The sequence below is a fragment of the Mixophyes fleayi genome, chromosome 2, assembly GCF_038048845.1.
Source record: "Mixophyes fleayi isolate aMixFle1 chromosome 2, aMixFle1.hap1, whole genome shotgun sequence".
Classification (NCBI taxonomy): Eukaryota; Metazoa; Chordata; class Amphibia; order Anura; family Limnodynastidae; genus Mixophyes; species Mixophyes fleayi.
In genome coordinates, this window is record NC_134403.1 from 345,651,845 (window position 1) to 345,673,118 (window position 21,274).

The window sequence follows — 21,274 nt, forward strand, 5'->3', positions numbered from 1 at the left end:
GTCACATGCATGTTTAAAATATACTTAACTCGATAGTTAAAGAAAAAAAACTGCTATGTGGGATTGCTGCTTTAAGGTAGAGTTTTACTCAAAAATCATTTTTAACTGCCCTCTCTGCACCCCTCAACCAACAGATCGGTGCAGGTCTTATTCCATAGTTGTGGAAAACTCAGTCCTGCCGGTGCTAGAAAAGGCTGCTTCACCGAGCGAGAATTCAAATACAAGAAGCATGTTGCTAGTTTCTAACAGCGGTCCATATTGGTCAATGCTGCAGCTCTGCTCAAAACTTGCACAGCGCTATTTTTTCTTTATATAGTGCTGTAGACAAGGGCAGATCTAGAATTGTGTTGTACAGGCGACGATTTAGGGGGGACAATTTAGTCCCCGTCCCTTTTTGATTGTTAAGGCTGCCTGCGGCTGCACACTATGTGCAGGTCCCTGCCGAACAGACATGCACATAATGTGCAGCCAACTGCAGCGAGCCCCTGCTAGGGAGGGGGGGACCTGGATCCGCCACTGTCTGTAAAGGGGACTCACTCACACCAGTCCCTGCCCCATTGGAGCTTACAGTCTAAATTCCCTAACACACACAGACAGAAACACAGACTAGGGTCAATTTTGATAGCAGCCAATTAACCTATTAGTATGTTATTGGAGTGTGGGAGGAAACCCACACAAGCCCATACAAACTCCACACAGATAAGGCCCTGATCGGGAATCGAACTCATGACCCCAGTGCTGAGAGGCAGAAGTGCTAACCACTGAGCCACCGTGCTTCTGATGGTTGTTATTGAGGGACAGGCAGAGGACTCAGAGGCAGCAGAATTAAGTTCTACCACACTGCACACAGTTCTGCTACATGGAGGGAGTATGTTACATTTCCTTGTTTGGAATTATCTTTTAAGATAAAATATAGAAAAAAAACTCAATTTCCCCCTAATATAACAACTATGGCCACTCTAGATAATCATCTAAAGCAATATGCCTCTAATGAAACTTTTATTCTCCACAATAAGAAGTAATAATTGTTTTATTATAAAAACTGACACTGCAATTATACTATAAACTATTGTCTCTAATCAGTGCATATTATGTTATTGTTGGTTTCTGTCCTACCACAGTATAATCTTCTAAGCATCACATATTACCCTGCAGAGTCCACTGCATATTACATTACTGAACTATTTTACCAGCTTAAAAAACCCTTGTGCGCTACCATAAATGTAATTTCTTACAACAACATTGTAAAACAATAAAACAAAAGAACTCCCACATACAACTACAGCGATGTCCGCAAGGTACATATATTTTTATAGTGTCTACAAAACATGTCCTTTGCATTGGGATTTAAATGAATAAATCTGTTATAATGCTCTTTATTTGCACTTAACAGTCTGACTTCAAAATTATACTACTGTCATGCATTTACTGAACTCATTTTCCAGACAGCGGCAAGTGCTCATTTTAAAACAGTTGGCTAATGACAGTCAGTTTAACAAAAAAAAGCAGTAAAATTCAAGTTTATGATGACACCGGCTTCCTATTTTGCACTAGTTGCAAGGAGACACAAACCTACCCTGTTTTCCAATTGCTGGCGAGTTATGTGAAGAAACATTCTCAAAACGTACACATGCAAATGTACATATAAAAAAACTTTACTATTTTATTATTAGAAACAATGGTTGTGAATATATTCATTACTGTGCTTTGCTGCTCCTCCATTTTTTGTATGACAATGTTAAATCACAGGCAACTAAAATAAAGAGTGACACAAACTCTACTCAGTATACATTTTTTTGGCTAATGCATAGGAAAAAATATTTAAACTCTTGTATCTTTATTATTTTTGGACAAATCCCTCCCCTGTAAAATCATGGGGTTCCTTACCTGTTAGGCTGCTGCTATTTACTTTCAAATTTCTAAAAGAACCCTTGTACCCTCAACTTTTTTATTAGTTGGGTGTATGAGGGGTCTGTCTAATGATATAAATGAGAAAGGAGCTCTCTTTACACCACATATTAAAAGTTAATTTATGATGACAATTTAAATATTAAGAGTGGGGCATGAGGACATGCATGGAAACTGGGGGGAAGTAGGTTCAGAGGAAATCTGAGGAAAAATTACTTAACAGAAGGGTAGTGGATAAGTGGAATAGCCTCCCATCAGAGGTGGTAGAGGGTAATACAGTAGAGCAATATAAACATGACTGGGATAGACATAAGGATTTCCTTACAAAGAATAAAGGATAAAATAGGGTTGTAGGTTACCATAGGTTACAAAATGGGTAGACTAGAGGGGCCAAGAGTTCTTATCTGCCGTCAAAATCTATGTTTCTAAATTAACTTTAGTCCAAGCATTACACTCAACGTGGTTCAACTATCTCAATACAAAAGGCAGCAAATGGTTATTGTTTATGCATAACTTTGGCATCGTATTAGTCCAACTCTGGCTTCATAAATACCCTCCATTGTTTTTCAGACAGTGTATTACACTGGACAAAAGAGCCAACAAGCAGACCATCCTGTTGCAGATTACATCACAAAATGACAATCAATAACCATGCACACAAAGAGGCTTGAAGAGAGGTATCGCCTATTGATTGTATTGTGGTGTGCTTATAATTTGTGCCGCTTGCGTGATTTACATATGCATTTCTTAACATTTGGATGCCATGTCATACAAAAGCCTCTAACACGTCTCAAGACCCGAGAGATCCTCACAACGCTGTAAAATGTCAAGATTTGAGACAGAACAATGCGCCCTTTTATTCACATATTATACACATAATATAACCAGCTCTGACAACTACTGATTATGTCTTGTTGAAGCTGTGATGCTTTTTTATTGTTTGCCGGTTATCCTCCTGGTGCTTATAGCAATACAGGCACAGTCCCCATCTCTGTACTAGTCAATCAGCTGTCAGTCAGCAATGGGAGGATAAAGGTGGAAGTTGTGACATCCCTCGTGTCATCCTTTGGAAAATTGATGCCGCCCTGCCCTGTAAACAATAGTCCGGGAATCCAGCAGTCTCACACATACATCCCTGAGCAATCATCTTTTATTTAGGGCAGAAAATGAACAATTATCCCAAAGCTCTCCAATCAATAGTGCATTTTTTTTTGTTCTGTACCATTTACAGAGCTATTGTATCCTGAGTTTAGGATTTCAGCTACAAAGTCTTTCTGTGAACTAACCACTGTATCTGGTATTAGCTGTGCAACACAATCCAAAATATATATTTTTTTACTCTATATTTTACTGTAGTTCACTGTATATTAGAATACTTTGCTATATACTATACGCTATACACTGTATATTCAGATTTTTTTTTTTTCAGTCATTAGATATGTGGGACAATTCTCTGCCATCAACTTTAAATGAGATGTTAACCACCAGAATTTATTATTATTATTATTTTGTCTGAATTACCTATAGGGGTCATTTACATATATGCTGGGAAATATAATGGGCCTGATTCATTAAGGAAAGTGAAGTAAAAAAAAATTGTATTTTTGCAACTTGGCAAAACCATGTTGCTTTGTAAGGGAGCTAAATTTAAAATGTGGGGACATATTTATAGTTGGGGTAGGGCGTGTCCTAGATCAGCTTTAAATTTCAGTGTAAAAATAAAGCTATCAATTATTTGTATGCTAATTGAAAAAACAGCCAACTTATGTGCAAAATAATAAACTAATATGCACCCCGTGCATTGTAACATGGTTTTGTCCAGGAGAGAAAACATACTAATATGTTTAGCCTTAATTTCTTTAATGAATCAGGACCCATGAGTTTAACCCATTTTCCACGCATTTCATCTGAATTGCAATAATTCCACAGCACTGTTGTATAAACTGCTCCTTGACATAAGACATACTGTTCATGTGTTTATCATTGAGATAAATTGTTTGCATTATGTGACATGCTCTGCTCTGATTGGCTCTTTAAGATAAGAGGAAATTTGAACAGTAAAAGATAATAACTATCTGATTTTTGTACTAGGAAAAACTTGCACAGGGGGCGAGGAACTTATGAAAGTATTTCCATTGAAAAGATTTAATCATGTGCTTGGTTTAAGTCTTAACAAGTTTACCATGATTGCATAGACTGGCTGCAATCATATGCAGCACATTGTCTCTATATGTTTGTCTCCTCATTGTTTATTCTGTGATGGGACTGGTAGCATAGGAGTCAGCTCTATTAACCTTGTGTATGGTATTATTCAGTCATAAGGTGGGAGAGGTGAGGGTCCATCTGTGCACGCACTGAGAAGAGCAGATTTGGGGTCTCGGGAGTATGTATGGGCATCTCTCGACTCTCCAAATTTGCTACGAGGCCCGGTGATGGAAAGTTATGCCTCTGCCTATCTGTCTTCAAAAAATAATAATTTTTCTTTTCTAGAATATATTTATTATTTCACTCTTTTGTGCTAGGTTGGAGTATTTGGGTAGTTAAAGCAGCCTAGAGGGGCAAAACATGTAATATAGGCCTGAAAGTGAGGCTGGTAACTAGGTTACCCTCATGTGTACTCTTATACCTAGATAATGTTATACTGGTATGCTCAGAAATGACTTATGAAATAAGTGTTGTCTCTATCCAGACAGTCTAATGATAAGGTATTTGCTTATGATCCAAATAAAATGGTTAATTAAGGCGCTGTAATAAATAAACCTAGCATGTGAATCTCTCATCAGTCATAAGATTATAAAATATCAAGCATACAATGTATTTAGCTATGGCACATTCAGTTAGGCATATGTAGTCATGTGTCTTATTTGTGACTGATAATTAATGCTACGTTTTAGTTATAAAGTCTAAATTTGGACAAGTTTAGCTGGAAACACACAGGTTCTGTTTACTCAGACTAAAGAGGAAATGTCAGTGTGTTTTATGTCATTTATTTACGTAGATACTGAGCTTCAGAACTTACTATTCCATCTGTAGCTGAATGCTTACTTTCATACATAACACAATATATACAATAAAAATAACACATGCTATCTTGGGATTGTGTATATAGCTACTGGAAATACCTGTGGGTGTATCTGAGCCGCCCGGGACATGTCCAGCACCACCAGATGGAACATATATATATATATATATATACCAGGAGGAGACGTGCTACAATAAAATGGCTGCCGCTCTGCAGAAGGAGGAGATGTGCTACAAGAAAATGACTGGCGCTCACCAGCACACTCTGTGGTGGCTCCACCCACTGTTTCTCTGGCTTAGCTTGATTGCCAATCTCACAGTAATCCAGGAGAACACCCCAAGTTTCAGGAGTCTCCCAGACTCTCTGGGAGATTCAGCAAGTATGATTACTCCAGAGTCTTAGACTTATAGACTATAGACTTATATTTACTGGAATTTGATATGCAATTGTTAAAATGCATTTTTTTTTTGCATTTAGTAGTTCCTTTGAGGTCACTTTATTGACCTCAATGCATTTAACTTGGGATAATCACACTAAACGGATCAAGAAGTATTTATAAAACAACACCCAAACCCAAACGCATCATGCAACACTACCGCGCCCAAATAAAAATGTCAGTGGATATGCTGTCACTGGAAGCAGAGGCAGCCATTGTCTTGCCCCCTTACACTAGCATTAAAAACAATAAAAGTATATCTATTTTAAAGTCAGTGGGTAATCGCCTTACAGAGAAAAGAGAAAGAAACTATTTTTCAAATAAATATCTTATGAATTTAATATAGTTGGTTAATTTCCCTTTAAGATGCCTATTTTGTGCCATACAAGACCATATTGTGATTTGTATTTTTAATTATCTCTTACCTCACTTCAGACATACATCATAACATTTTATTGCATTTCATTAATCCTCAAAGAGGTGTATATTTGAGATTTCTACTACTCCTTACACCTGTTTCATTCACAGAGGGCCTAATTTTCAATAATTAGTTCCAAGGAGCAGAACCATGCTATTTTTAACTGTAATGAGCTGATGATTCTCAAGACAATTACTTTTCTCTTGCTGTATGTGCTGCTGTTCGGATCAACATGGCTTCTTTCCAGCCTCAGTCTCACATTGTAAAACAAGACTGCAAATAGATTTGCTGCAATCCATTGTTTCATTTTTTTGGGGTAAAACATATCCATATTCAGTATATTCTCCCTTTGAGGGTGGTCCTACAAGGAGAATTCTTGCAATGCTTCTTCCACTTTCTAATCTGAGTTTTAATATTATTTGCAGCACTGTGTAAGGCAAATGACATATACAAGCTCATTTAGCATTGATATTTGGACCAATGCACTGTAGCCCGTAGCAAGAAATAAGATGCTGACTTTCATTATCTAATCTAGACTAGAAAAATGTCATAGGATCTGCTTCAGCACATTTATGCACTTTTGTGCTGTGTTATTAAATAACTGTCACAATCACGTAGAGACTTATGCAAAATATTGTCTGTTTCTCAATAGTAGTAAAGGGGCAAATCACTTATCTCGTATAGAAAAATAATAGAGCAAATCTTTAAAACGTCGGCAGCAATGTTCCTGTTTACCAAACATAACTGACAATCTCTTTGTTGCTTTTTTTTTGTTTTTTTGGATTCTTCCAACTAATAGTGTAATGTGCAAACCATTAGGATGTTCATCTTTCCATTCAGCCCTTTAAATGGACACAATCAATACCTTAATGGCAATGTTTGGGATAAGCTTTACGAGAACCAAATTGGCACATTACTACATTTTTTTTTTCCAGACTGCATTAAGTTCATTAAAATTTCTCATTTGAATTACAAATTTCCACTTGTCTTGTCTGGATGAAGACAGGACCCTCATTTACAAGCATAGATTTTGCTGTGTTAATGTTTAAACACAGAATCAGTTAATGCATTGAAAAAAAATAAAAAATGCTGTGTTATGGGCTTATAATATGTATGTAACAGAGGGTTTCGGGCATAAGCTATAGAGACCAAACACCCCTCTAAGTACCTCATATCCAGATGCCTATTGCAAGCATTCTATTCAGGGGGAAATTATATAGGTCGACTCATGGCACAATGGGGGCGTGGCAAAGACACAATGTGAGCGCAGCCACACCCCCAGGGCATGCCTACTGCTTTTAAAGTACTAGACTGTCCCGTCATTGCCGCGTGCACCGGCCGGGACACACCTCTCAACTCAACTAAGGGCCTGATGTAGAGTCGGACGCAAGTCCAACTGATCGGCGCATAAATCAATTTTGGCCAAGGATCCATCTCAGTTTGCACTTTGACTGAGACGGATGCACTTCATCTTGCACCTCTCTGCACTTAGAGAGATGGAACGTGGGAGGTAGTGGGCAAGCCTAGCAATATAAAGGCTTGTTCACGCACATTACATGCTATTCTGAGTTGAAAGCAGCCACAGATAGGACTCTAGATGTATCTTTTGCTGTTGCATTCTCCCTGTGTAAAAAACCATGCTGTAGTAACATAAAAAAAAAAAATGGTGTGCACCCCCTCCTAAAGAGCTTAACCAACCCTTGTGCTGTTTTGGGGGGAACAAGCACAATTTCATTTTAACATTAATTTATTTATTTATTTAACTGCTTTTCACTTAAGTGTATCATGCACACCGGCCCAATACACAGATAGGTGTGTTTGTGCAATTTGCATAGTATTCTGAGTCTAGTGTTCTAAGATGTAAAGATCAGTGCAACTTGGAATCCTGAGTAAATTACGGGATGCAATTTACGCTTAATATTTCAGTGTACAATACATCCAACTCTACATCAAGGCGGAACAGTTGGGAGGTATAGGAAAATGCTGCCTATCAAGTGACTACGATCTAGTGACATCGCTATCAGTACCGAAATGGCTGCTTCCTCGGTGTGCACTTTTGCAAAAATCTTAACAGGTAAAACGGTAAAATATTAAACAAGACAAACCAAGGCTTCTATGTATTTTGTTTTTTTACTTGTATTTGCCATTTAAAAAACCTGGGAATCTGAAATGCTTTATCTTGATTGGGTGAAATGTTCTGAAATCTTTAATTAATTGACAGATGAAGTCGTGTTAGCCTATTGGATCAATGATCTCACTAATCAGCTACTAACGTCAGCTTGCATGTGGTTTACCCACTCCTTTATGTACATGTGAGATTTTTTTACCTCATAATATGGATGCCTTATGCAGACAAGAAGTTCCTGTGCGTCGCTTTACATATCTTGGTGTATATTGCCATCAATAACAGTTATGCATCAAACACTTTTAAAATAAGTAATATGACATAAGTGGGCGTGGCCTTTTATTATGTCCAATTGATGGAATCGAGCAAGCGTAAAGGAACCATCTTGTCTTTGGCAAAAGACACCTAAAAATGACTCAGTGAATGAAACCTTCAGAAATGATGTTAGTTTTACTGGAACATAACATGCTTTAATATTCATAGTGTAAGTGAATCTTCCTTCACACAAGGGGAAACCTTTGATATTTTAAGGTTACAATTTGCAAGAAGTAAAAAAAAAATGCTTCAGTAAAAACGAATGTGGAGTGAATTAAGATGGAAATTTGTGCTGGGTTACTTGGCCCCTTTTAATTGATTATGGATTTTTGTAATGTATGGCATTTTTAAAATTAATAGCTACAGGCATTATGAGACGATATTGGTTCTTGCATTCATGCATCGTCAATGATTTTGAAAAAAAAAAAAAAAAACCCTTGTCCTAGGCTTACTAATTTATTATATATTTTGACCTGTGGGAAGCCTTTAGAAAATGTTCTCACTTATCTAATATTCATGGATGTTTGATTTTTAATGGGGCATTCACTTGAAGAGGCTTTTTCCCCCTCAAAGTGTCTGTTGAATAGCACAGAGCTGAAAGTGTAGTGTCTGTGAAAGGAATGTGAGGGTTTGAAATATGAAAACATGCCTCAGAAATGGCATCTGCTATGTTTCGTGATTGAACCGGACTTGTAACACATGTGCCTGTGTACCACATGTAGAAAATATCAAAGTAAAGTTTAAAGTATTCTCAGAAAAGAACAAAAAAAGAACATTTAAAGATTTTTCAAATGAAAGGCATGGCAAAGTCACTACATGTTATCCTAAGTTACTCTCTAAAAAATGCTGGTGTTTTTCTTTTAAAATAATGGGGCTTAGTTTTCAGACCTTTTCATTTAGGAGATAGTAAAGATGCATAGAAAATAGGAACAAATGACCGCATAAAGAAAACATAAATATGTCGGGAGAGAAAACAGTAAATATTGCTGTATAGGCATCATTCAGGTGAATAAAGCCTTTGTGTATGATCATTCTCTATGTGGGGTTTATGATTGGAAGATGGATTTCTGTTTACATTTCACAGTACAAGCCCAGATGATGCATATAAAAATGCAAATGTGGCAGTATGGGAACCGTAAAGGGGACTGTATAAGAGACAGTAAAAATGGCTGCACAGGAAACTGTATATAAAACAGTGAAGATGGCTGTACAGAAAACAGTATATAAAACAATGGAGATGGCTGTACAGGATGCAGTAAATATGGCTGTACAGGAAGCAGTAAGTATGGCTGTACAGAAGCAGTAAGTATGGCTGTACAGAAGCAGTAAGTATGGCTGTACAGGAAGCAGTAAGTATGGCTGTAAAGGAAGCAGTAAGTATGGCTGTACAGAAGCAGTAAGTATGGCTGTACAGAAGCAGTAAATATGGTTGTACAGGAAGCAGTAAGTATGGCTGTACAGAAGCAGTAAGTATGGCTGTACAGAAGCAGTAAGTATGGCTGTACAGGAAGCAGTAAGTATGGCTGTAAAGGAAGCAGTAAGTATGGTTGTACAGGAAGCAGTAAGTATGGCTGTACAGAAGCAGTAAGTATGGCTGTACAGGAAGCAGTAAGTATGGCTGTACAGAAGCAGTAAGTATGGCTGTACAGAAGCAGTAAATATGGTTGTACAGGAAGCAGTAAGTATGGCTGTACAGAAGCAGTAAGTATGGCTGTACAGAAGCAGTAAATATGGTTGTACAGGAAGCAGTAAGTATGGCTGTACAGAAGCAGTAAGTATGGCTGTACAGAAGCAGTAAATATGGTTGTACAGGAAGCAGTAAGTATGGTTGTACAGAAGCAGTAAGTATGGCTGTACAGAAGCAGTAAGTATGGCTGTACAGGAAGCAGTAAATATGGCTGTACAGGAAGCAGTAAATATGGTTGTACAGGAAGCAGTTAGTATGGCTGTACAGGAAGCAGTAAGTATGGCTGTACAGAAGCAGTAAATATGGTAGTAGAGGAAGCAGTAAGTATGGCTGTACAGAAGCAGTAAGTATGGCTGTACAGGAAGCAGTAAGTATGGCTGTACAGGAAGCAGTAAGTATGGCTGTACAGGAAGCAGTAAATATGGCTGTACAGGAAGCAGTAAGTATGGCTGTACAGGAAACAGTAAATATGGCTGTACAGGAAGCAGTAAGTATGGCTGTACAGGAAACAGTAAGTATGGCTGTACAGGAAGCAGTAAGTATGGCTGTACAGAAGCAGTAAGTATGGCTGTACAGGAAGCAGTAAGTATGGCTGTACACGAAGCAGTAAGTATGGTTGTACAGGAAGCAGTAAGTATGGCTGTACAGGAAACAGTAAATATGGCTGTACAGGAAGCAGTAAGTATGGCTGTACAGGAAGCAGTAAGTATGGCTGTACACGAAGCAGTAAGTATGGCTATACAGGAAGCAGTAAGTATGGCTATACAGGAAGCAGTAAGTATGGCTGTACAGAAGCAGTAAGTATGGCTGTACAGGAAGCAGTAAGTATGGCTGTACAGGAAGCAGTTAGTATGGCTGTACAGGAAGCAGTAAGTATGGCTGTACAGGAAGCAGTAAGTATGGCTGTACAGGAAGCAGTAAGTATGGCTGTACAGGAAGCAGTAAATATGGTTGTACAGGAAGCAGTAAGTATGGCTGTACAGAAGCAGTAAGTATGGCTGTACAGAAGCAGTAAGTATGGCTGTACAGGAAGCAGTAAATATGGTTGTACAGGAAGCAGTAAGTATGGCTGTACAGGAAGCAGTAAGTATGGCTGTACAGGAAGCAGTAAGTATGGCTGTACAGGAAGCAGTAAGTATGGCTGTACAGAAGCAGTAAATATGGTAGTAGAGGAAGCAGTAAGTATGGCTGTACAGAAGCAGTAAGTATGGCTGTACAGGAAGCAGTAAGTATGGCTGTACAGGAAGCAGTAAGTATGGCTGTACAGGAAGCAGTAAGTATGGCTGTACAGGAAGCAGTAAATATGGCTGTACAGGAAGCAGTAAGTATGGCTGTACAGGAAACAGTAAATATGGCTGTACAGGAAGCAGTAAGTATGGCTGTACAGGAAACAGTAAGTATGGCTGTACAGGAAGCAGTAAGTATGGCTGTACAGAAGCAGTAAGTATGGCTGTACAGGAAGCAGTAAGTATGGCTGTACACGAAGCAGTAAGTATGGTTGTACAGGAAGCAGTAAGTATGGCTGTACAGGAAACAGTAAATATGGCTGTACAGGAAGCAGTAAGTATGGCTGTACAGGAAGCAGTAAGTATGGCTGTACACGAAGCAGTAAGTATGGCTATACAGGAAGCAGTAAGTATGGCTATACAGGAAGCAGTAAGTATGGCTGTACAGAAGCAGTAAGTATGGCTGTACAGGAAGCAGTAAGTATGGCTGTACAGGAAGCAGTAAGTATGGCTGTACACAAAGCAGTAAGTATGGCTATACAGGAAGCAGTAAGTATGGCTGTACAGGAAACAGTAAGTATGGCTATACAGGAAGCAGTAAGTATGGCTGTACAGAAGCAGTAAGTATGGCTGTACAGGAAGCAGTAAGTATGGCTGTACAGGAAGCAGTAAGTATGGCTGTACAAAAGCAGGAAGTATGGCTGTACAGAAGCAGTAAGTATGGCTGTACAGACAACACTAGGGTAGAAATGCCTTGATATACTGTATGTCTTTCTCTATATGGAGTACAGCTCCAATACCAATATTGGAAGCTGGATTTCTCTTCTACCTTCCAGGGAACAAGTACAGTTGCTGTATGTACCATATTGATGCACCAATCTGCAGTGATATGTCCACTCGTTCTATGTTTTATATATGGGCCACTTGATGGCAGGATGGGCAGAATGAGCAACATTACCCATAGCATACAAAAATGCATTCCATGCTCTATACTGAGGAGTAAAAATGCCAGAGCTGCTTTAAATTAACTACAAGAATAATCAAACTGGACATGTGTCTGAAAGAATCAACTTATGGACTGTAGGTATTTTTCAGTATAACCCATCAGTGTACATTGCTTTCATCCACAGAGCTGACATGAAAACTATATTTGTTCCTGAAAGGTTTTTTGATTTTCCTAAGCTGTGTAAATAATAAAAATATTTAGTGGAGATTACCCATATTCAGCGGAGTAACATCCAGTCAGTTCTTGATGAAGCATATTAAAGAAAATTTAAGAAAAAATAAAAATGTTCCTATATTATTATTTTAGCTCAACATAGTTTCAGTTTATTATTGCAAATATAGATAAAAAGAGAACATTTCTTCCTTATTCCCAGTAGATACATTGCTGAAGCATCTCAAAAAAGTTTTGGTCCGTCAGCCCTGAGGTATTTACTTATAATAAAATGTTTCCATATGCTAAACATAAACGCAAAATAGATTAAGAATTATAAATACATTGTTGCCCCCTTAATATAATATTCCAGTCTGGATTTGTGAATAGGTCACACAGCCTACTTCTGGGTCCCAATGGTCAAGTGCAGTATGCATGGCGGTGTGATTTGCGTCAACATGCCCCGCCCACCACTGCGCAATGCAGTGTAATCAAGCCCTGTATATGTACACCTAGGACACCTCCCTAGGGGGGTGTCCTAGGTCCAGGAGGGTGTCCGGCTCTTCAGGGGGTCTGGGAGAAATCCCCGAAATTTGGTAACCTTCCAGGCATCCGAGTGACTAGGCAAGTAAGCTCTTCTCCTTTTGTATGCCTGTAAGTAACCCTGCTGTCTGTATGCCTGTAAGTATTAAAACATTAAATAATCTCTCAACTGGTATAATACGTTCACCTTTGTACAATATGCATTTGCTCTATACGGGAATGGTATACTTTCCTTATTTAACCTTTGAGTTACACTTGTGTTTGTCCGCTTGTGTTCATGCAGGATATTTGTGTATTGCATACCAAAAATTATAAATAAAGTTTTGAAAAAATAAATAAAATTAAATAATCATTTCAATTACTGGTAAAATACATTTATTAGTTTTAAATGGACTATGGGATGTGATGGATACGGCCACAGATGGCACAAGACAATGAAATGTTGCATAGGGAAGTTAAAATATTTTACTGTGTTGATTAACAGTACAGTTGAACAAAAACTGTTTGGTGTTTGGTATGTTTTGTCTTTTATGACATTTTGGCTGGTTCAAGGGCCGTGAGTTATTTCAGAAAGAAAATGCAGGAAGTTCACTCACGGAGACAATCTATAAATACATGACATTCTATAGACAATTTGTATTTGTGAAGCTGATAATCAATGTTCTTGCAGTTCCGGTATAGTGGATGGAAATATGTGACCAATCTAAGAGCATCTGTAGACAGAAAGATAAGTGATGTAAATTCTGGCTCATCGTTATTTCAACGCGTCCAATAAAAAAGTGAGTGATTCAACAAAAATAGAATTAACTGGACCGACTTCTCAAATCAGTTCACAAAGAGAAATGTAGAATGTCTGATCAACTCTAATAAGCAGTTATGAAAGCTGCATTTAATCTTTAATTTATAGTAAGCTTTAGTTAATTTTACTTAACTACTTTTAGTGTTGACCCCTACTGCACTCACTTGATTCAACTGTCTGCTTGCCTGTCTGTCTGTCCTAAAGGACAAGTACCCGCATACTGTGTCAACCCAGTGTGGGGCAGCACGGTGGCGTAGTGGTTAGCACTTCTGCCTCACAGCACTGGGGTCATGATTTCAATTCCCAACCATGGCCTTATCTGTGAGGAGTTTGTATGTTCTCCCCGTGTTTGCATGGGTTTCCTCCAGGTGCTCTGGTTTCCTCCCACACTCCAAAAAACATACTGGTAGGTTAATTGGCTGCTAACAAATTGACCCTAGTCTGTGTGTGCCTCTCTCTGTCTGTGTGTGTGTGTGTGTGTGTGTGTGTGTGTGTCAGGGAATTTAGACTGTAAGCTCCAATGGAGCAGGGACTGATGTGAGTGAGTTCTCTGTACAGCGCTGCGGAATTAGTGGCGCTATATAAATAAATGATGATGATGAACCCAAGATTTTCAACATGATTTGTAACAGATCTCATATCCGTCATTCAAGGATAAACCAACCTAAATATAAGACAACCTTACACAGGCAGCTTGGCTAATATATTTACATAGGTCCAAAATGCATTTGTATATAAATAGTTTTCTCCCACCCTTCATAGTATAAATGTTATTATTGGTTTAACTATATTATGACGTTCGATCTGACTAAGTCATAAGTTAACCTTGGACATTGAATAATAATGTGAGCTAAAATATTATTTTAACCCAACACCCCCAAATCCAACTAGGCAGAACTGTGGGTACCCCAAGCTACGGACTGCCGCTATTGCAACATTAAATTGTGCGTGAATTTAGTCTTTCAGTGGTTAACAGCTCACACAAATCCAGGAACAGAACTAAACAATATGAGTTATGAAAAAAATTTCTAATTAGGAATTTCTCCATATTCTGGTTTAGAAATTGCTACTATCATATGTACGGCAGATGGAGCATCCCGAACTGATGCCAAACGCAAAGCATATTAACTTAATGATGTATAGTAGAGGTAGAAATCCACTTGGAAACACAGAACCGTCATAGTTCTAAATGTGTTTTCCTGAGAAACGTAAACAAACAGCTCTCAGCCTTTGGGAATAATGTGCCCTAGGCTGTTCTGCTTCATTCCCTGTGTCTCTGTGAGAGGCACCCGCCATGAAGCCTTCAGGAGGAGACTTGTAATTACTAACCTCCTCCAACCCACCAGAGTATCTCTCCTTACCTATTTGTGGAAGCGTGTAACCATTCAGTCATAAAAGATGCTTTACTGTCATTTTTTACATATTCACCGTTTCCTGCAAGGCACGTAACCTGCTAGCAGAAATTAGTCTTCTGAAGAGAGAAAACACAGATCAGCATTTAAAGCCCACGCCACGCCATCCTGTGTTACATTACCATTTGCAAAATATTAAATTAGTTATAAAAAATGGAGCAGGTCGCACAATTTTTTGTGACAGCGCACAGATTGTTAAAATATATTATTTAAGACATTTCATTAGGCACTGCAATTACCCTACACATGGCCTAACATATCCAACTATATTATTTCCTCATTGACAGTGAATTATTACAAAAAACCCACCTATGCATCACGCAGACACTTGAAAAATAGATTCTGAAGATGTTGTGCTTTGCAGGATTGTGAACTGAAGAGTTGCATTGTTACACTTGTCTGCAAATAAAATGCAGTCTTAATAGCATGTATTTGCTAAATAAATTTCGAAAGCTAAATATGTTTTTGATCATAAACACTTAAATAAATAAATAAACAAACAAACGTGTTCTATGCTATAAAAGAACATTGTAAAATTTCCGCACACAGACGACCATTACTACTGCAGACTTTAAATATAGGTTGCTCTCATGGATGACAAATGCATCATTAAAAAGTTACCTATCTGACCTTTGGTGATGCATTCATTGAGCTGTTCACAATACTTGACAAGTAGTTTTATTTTCATTTAATGTTTTCTTAAATCCATTATTTTAGTTTAAAACAGGCTTTGATTTAATTGCTGGGTTTGTTATATCTTGCATTTTATTTTAACCAATTTGACTCACAAGTTGATTCAAGCCCTAAAAAACATCTCGAAGACATCTCACAAACGCCAAAACTTGTTTGCATGCCTACTGCAATTTTTTTTTTGAAGCTGCATTTGACAATAGTCAGAGCACCTTTGTGTTATTATCAGTCTTCAGCTCCTGAATGTTCACAGATCTAAAATAGGTGGAGAAAGAACAACCTGCAACCAATCAGATCATTGGAAGGTTCACAGATGTGCAGAGTATTTCAGGGGATGCGTTCGCTGATCGTGTGGGAGGCGTTGAAGGAACATGATCCTCCAGAAGCACAGAGCAGTGATGTGAGGAGCCTGTCACAACAATACTGGAGGATTGTTGTGTCAAATGCATCTCTACATGAAATAAAATTCATTCATCCAACTTGTTAAACAGGTTTAATGCAGCATTGAATGTCGAATCTCTCAACAATGGGAGGAGATTTCTGATCATAAAGATGAGACAAAGTGCATATGTAAACCAGACATCCTGGGAATGTCCCCTTGTAATATAAAGTTATTTTCAAAACTGCTTCTCCCACTTCTACCCTCACCCCTTGCTGCTATAAATAGACGATCCATGACTAAACCTGATGACATCACCAAACCAGGAAGTGTTTCACTAAAGATAAAATAACAGATCCAGGCACAAAAAAAAAAAATATTGATATAGACTTTCTATAAATGACTGTCTCATTTTACACTGAAAGAGTTCGCAAACCACGATTACTTAAGATCAGTCAATACACGTTGCTGACACTATTTCAACTTACACTTACTGAGAAATGGCTGGCTTGAACAGCTGCCAGTTAACTAACCACTTATTAAGGCGATATTAACTTACCGACTGCAAATGTCCTGTTACATTGCAAGCAATCACTGCCATTTCCTTTCTGTTACTGCACTGCAATGCTCGTTAAATAAACCCGTTAGCGGCAGAACATCTAGTTACTTTTAAAATACATAAATAAGAATAAGATATATTTTTAACAAATGCACCATTGGTTATTTTTGTTCCTAATTTAATGTAATTTGAAGCTATACAATACCTGGCAACGATTACAAAATTGTGACACAGAGCATGATGTCAATCTACTTCAAACCATAGTTGTCTGCCCTTACCACACTTATTATTATTATTTAATGTGACTATTCTGTGATAATCAGAACTATTGGAGGGTATATGAGACATGAATGGTTGTCATTGCTTCATAGGGAATGTGGTACATAAAAACTGATAAAACAACTTTATTTTACCACTTAACAAAGTTAATAACAAAGATCTATTCTTCTATTATATTAACACATCTTTAAGGATTAATGCAGAAATATTTTTTTTATGAAATGGAAAAATATCAACTTTAAGAAGCATTTCCCATTTATTTACAGTAATATGGACAGTGAAATACTCCCAGTGCACATAGATTAAGTTTTTACTTCCATTGTATAAAAGTTGACATCCCTATAACAAAGCGGACCCATGCTTGCATACTTCTGGACCTCCCCTCTGGGAGGCAAGGGGAAATGTGAGGGACATGAAAGCGTCATTTGTACCCCCACGGCTGCGCTCCCTGCTGCACAATGATGTCATTCTTGTCACCGTACCGCACCGTCACCGGTCCATGATGATACAAATCCCATCAGGACCCGCCCATTGCAGATCGATGGTGCTATTCGCGGCCTCATGCTGCTGATGTGGGCATTAATACGCAAATCGTGACATCAAAGCGCCATCCGCTTTTCAAGAAAGAGAAACAAGAACCGGGTGTGTGGCCGACTATCTCGGGAGTCAAGCAGAACTCCCCTAAATTCCAACAGAGTAGGCGAGTATGGGTGTGCCCCATAATTCTACACATACAGCGCTAAGTATCTATGGTCAGGGCCACCATCAGGGGGGTACAAGGAGTACAGCAGTAGGGGGCCAACAGCCCTGGGTGCGAACAGATTTATTTTGGGAGGGGGCCTCTGCTGTGAATTAAGGGAAGTAGCGGTGTCCATTTCTGGGAATCAGTTGCTCCTGAGATGTGAGGGGTGGGGGAGGCGCTGAATTAACTAAAACAGCAATGGGCCCCCTTGTAGGCTGCATCTCCACCTCCACTCCCATGATGTGGGGGCCCCACAGGTGCCAGCAATCGGTCTAGTCCCAAGCCCCCCAGGTGCACATCTTCCAGAGAGATAGGTGCCTGGCTTCTGGACAGAGAGGTTCCCTGCAGCACCACTAACATCATGTAAATAATAATGCCACAAAGCTGACAATGGAGAAGAGCCAGAAGGACCCAGCAATAAGAAGCAGAGAGGTTAGTAAACTACTGCAGAGGTTAGATAGGTCCAGGGACGGGGGGGGGGGGGGGGGGGGGGGTGACTGAAGATAGTGGGGGGGGGCGGCAAATTTGGACAGGGGATAACATAAAAATGTGAATTGTGTGAGAAGGATGAATGGGGGCCCTGTCTATGTTGATCTGTGTTCTGTACTAATTAGTTAGGCGATCCTCAGTATACAGACTGAATGATAGGCAGAGCTTTTTGGAAACATATGACAGACAAAGTGACTAATCATGCAATCACACATATAGCACTATACTAGTTTTATACCTCAATAACATTTCTACTAAGTGCTAATGTTTGGCTCACTGTATCCTTCAACCATTCAGCTCGGAGCTATTGTCGTCTTGACACTAAGCACTTCTGGCATTTTGGCATCTAAAGGCCAATAGATTTCCTAACTATCAATACCTTTAATTTGCTGCTCATTGACTTAGAAGCTGTATTTGCATGCGGTATGGTCAGAAGACTGTTTCCGTGTTTGTTATACCATATGACACAACAAATACGCCCTGCACTGGTGTAAATGCAGCATTCTGACCATCACCATGTTTATGGCAGGATACAATTGAGGTTGCACAAACCAAGTAGGAAAACCATAAAACAGAAAGACTGCAGAAAGTAAATGGTCTGTTAGCCCAATTGTCTTTTTTCCCCTAAGTTTGTGTTTCCCTAGGACAATATCCTCAATAAAAGCAAAAGTTAAACAAAAGTTAAAATATAAAAATGAGGAATTATATCTCAGACAAACTAAAATATTCACGTTGACATCGCAGTGTTCATAATTCCACAGTTCTCATTTAGAATGATGTATTATTCTGCACTCACTGGTTCTGTAGGAGGAGGAAAAACACATCATTTGCTTTACAATCACATGATGTCTGATACTAATACAATTTTCATGCAAATGTAATGACATTAGTATAAATTAACCTAAGATTATATTTAACCTTTTTACATAATGGCTTTTATCAGAGATCATGTGTAATTTATGTTGATTGATTCTGCAAATTACAACCTTGCAACTAGCCATTCTGTTTTGCAAATGATATTGATATGGTAAAAGCAACACAGTTATGAGGCTATAACAAAAAATCCATGTGAAATTTGATAGTAATGATACGACAACAAGCATCTGTCAATAAAGTTCAGTTATATTTACAGCTGGTATTAACACCACAAAAGTGTCTTTATAGATCTTATGTTATAGGTTGTTGGGGGTAAAAAGAAAAGGAGAGATATGATAATTCTACATACATTAATATAAAGTGCGATAAAGTCATACTTACTAACTATTTACTCTCCCAGTGGGGAGGACAGAAGGGGGCAGGTCATGGCGAATCGCGTCATTTTAGCCCTTCAAATGGAGTCAAAATGGTACGATCCTTGGCAAGCCGCTTCATTGAGGCTCCCATCCTGCCCACTTGACTAGATAGAGGGCAGTGTTCAGGAAATTGGTCTGCTCTGCCGGGATTCTGGGAAACTTACCCAGAATTCAGAATTCTCCCGGATATTCCGGGAGAGTGGGCAATTATGAATAAAATATTACATAGATACAAATAGGTGAATCGCCAAGGCCCCATAACAAAACTTTAGTAGGGGCCCAGCATTGTCGCTGTAACCTCCCAGGCACCTCACACTCTGATCTGAGATGCATCGAGCAGGGTTGCCAACTCTGAAATGAAAAACAAGCAACCGCTAAGTGGAAGAACAAGCCCAAACAATCCTAAAAAGAGTCCAAAAAAGCCAAAAATTAATTATTTTTTATTTATGATACAAATATCAAGATAATATTAATAGTAATGCAGTAGTTTCTGCAGTTACAGTAACTAAAGATGAAGATTCAGGAGATATAGCTGTACTTTAGGGGTTTGTTTTCTCTGTACACTACAATATATCCCCAGCTTTACACTATAATTACACATATCATGCTCTGTCTGGTCACATATATACTCTCCATATCTACTGTATACAACACAGACAGGCTCCCCAAGAGGAGCCAACGCTGAAGTTTACCAACCAACACCTGAGGTCACGCCCACGTAAGAGACCAGCAGCTTCCTTACACTGACTAAAGCGTTATTATACACAAGGCAATAAAGTTTTTTGAAAAAAAAATAAAAATGTTGTGAAGCCCAAAAACCCGCAACCTGCGACCACCAGAAAAACCCCGTAACTCTGGAAAAAAACAAGTCCAATTCCGCTTGTCATAAGCGGAATTGGCAACTATGACATCGGGGAGTATAAGTAGGACTGGGAGGGGCACAAATGTGGGGGAGGACTCATCATTGCTTGGTCCCCCTCACTTCTAGGCCACTCCCCCTGCTCCCATAGTCATGTACCAGTCCCCAGCACACAATGGAGGCAGCCAGTTTTGGGGTGAACCAAAATTTATGAGAATGCAGCCATTCAAGTCACCAGTCTGTTAGAGTCACTGCAAATGGAGTTTGTGATCTTTAAAAACTCAACAGCTTTGAATAATAAAATACAGCAGGGATAGGCTAAGCAGACATTATTTTGTCCTACTGTCCTGTTTCTGACAAACTATTGGCAGCTGAAGTTTCCTTATTATGCCTACTGTCACTCACTTCCCTACACACGCAAGGCCAAAGTACAGGATATCAAGGTGTGTGTGGAGATGTTAAAATATATTGTAGCTTTAAAGTTTACAGGACATTTTTTGTTCCAGGAAAAAGAACGCGCTGCATAGTTTTGGAGTGATGTTAAGTAAAACAGGACACGCTTATTAAGTGAATCAAATTAAACAGGATCAAGTCAGTCTTCAATATCAAAGGCAGCGTTATCAGAAAACTTCAAAGGCATCACATGAGATATGTTTTGCTAGCCCTCTCCGAAATAAAATAAGATTATTTCTGCAAGCTGTAAAACGTCCCTAATTTAACACCATCTCTTGTGTCATGAGTTTGGGAACATTGAGTAGAGGCAATGTCTAGAATGAAATCAGGATAAGATATAGCCTCAGACAGTCAACAATAACGAGATTGTAAAAGTACAATTCTCTCTTGGATTGCTGGATCTGTTTCCATAAATAGAAAATCACATTAGAAGTAAACTAAAGAAAATAGACTATTATTTAATTTATCCTAATTTGATTGGTTGT

The 21,274-nt window shown here is 38.7% G+C and overlaps 1 protein-coding gene and 1 long non-coding RNA gene across 12 annotated transcripts in view; both read right to left on the reverse strand.

The window, feature by feature from the left end:
- ROBO2 (roundabout guidance receptor 2) overlaps positions 1-21,274 on the reverse strand; it is a 368,188-nt gene that overhangs the window by 271,492 nt on the left and 75,422 nt on the right. The window lies entirely within an intron of this gene.
- On the reverse strand, positions 13,233-15,441 carry LOC142140490 (uncharacterized). The gene is made up of 3 exons (XR_012688511.1): positions 15,357-15,441; positions 14,997-15,106; positions 13,233-13,549 (listed from the first exon to the last, which is right to left on the reverse strand). It is a non-coding gene; the product is annotated as an uncharacterized LOC142140490 (long non-coding RNA).